Below are 1,026 nucleotides of genomic sequence, written 5' to 3' on the forward strand. Positions count from 1 at the left end.
GAGAGGTGGAACCACAGGAAGGTCAAGGTCTTTGCTGTCTGGCCACAGCCAGGTAGAATATTGCTGCCCCCAGGCCCAGGCTGAGGCAGAGGGAGGGGATGAAAAGCCTCCACGTCCAAATCCCTGTATAGGCCTTTATATGCATTTGGCTCAGAGGTTAAAGCATCTGCCTGCAAAGAGGGAGACCCAGGTTCGATCCCTGGGTCGGGAAGATTCCCTGGAAAAGGAAATGGCAACCCACTCCAGTATTCTTGCCTGGGAAATCCCATGGACGGAGAAGCCTTGTGGCCTACAGTCCACAGGGTCACAAAGAGTCGGACACGACTGAGCAACCTCACTATCACTATCACTAACAAGCTTAGGCAACTTCATTTCTCCTAAACGTTTGCTTTGCATTTCAAATCAGCTCCCAAGATCCTTGCAGAAATTTGCAAAAGCTTCTCTTTGGTTTGGTTTTGTTGATCTTTTCATTTTCATTTCAGTATATTTGCTTTACAATGTTGTTAGTTTCTGCCATATAGCAAAGTGAATCAGCTATGTATGTACATATATCCCCGCTTTTTGGGGGGTTTCCTTCCCAATTCAGTTACCACAGAGCACTGAGTAGAGTTCCCCGTGTTATACAACAGGTTCTCATAGTATCTATTTTATGCGTTGCCTCTTGGCCTTCTGGCTAAGATCAAGTGTAGCATCTATTTTATACATAGTAGTGTATGTATGAATCTCCCAATTCCTCCCACCCCCTTCTGTGCCTCCCTTGGTGTCCATACATTTGTTCTCTATGTCTGTGTCTCTATTTCTGCTCTGTAAATAAGATCATCTATACAGTCACCAATTTTTTCAGATTCCACTTATGTGCATTAATATACGATATTTGTCTTTCTCTTTTAGATTTACTTCACGCATGACCATCTCTAGCTCTCTTTGAAAGACAGTTCACACAGAGAGAAGGAAGCGTCCGCATGTCAGATCAATAAGGTTTTTACCTGTGACTGAAGCCAATTACATAGATCGATGGAGTTTGGG

At 44.0% G+C, this 1,026-nt stretch overlaps 1 pseudogene; it reads left to right on the plus strand.

Moving 5' to 3' along the window:
- Positions 1-653: 653 nt before the first annotated feature.
- On the plus strand, positions 654-745 carry LOC113902607 (annotated as a pseudogene).
- The last annotated feature ends 281 nt before the right edge of the window (positions 746-1,026 follow it).

The sequence above is a fragment of the Bos indicus x Bos taurus genome, chromosome 12, assembly GCF_003369695.1.
Source record: "Bos indicus x Bos taurus breed Angus x Brahman F1 hybrid chromosome 12, Bos_hybrid_MaternalHap_v2.0, whole genome shotgun sequence".
NCBI lineage: Eukaryota > Metazoa > Chordata > Mammalia > Artiodactyla > Bovidae > Bos > Bos indicus x Bos taurus.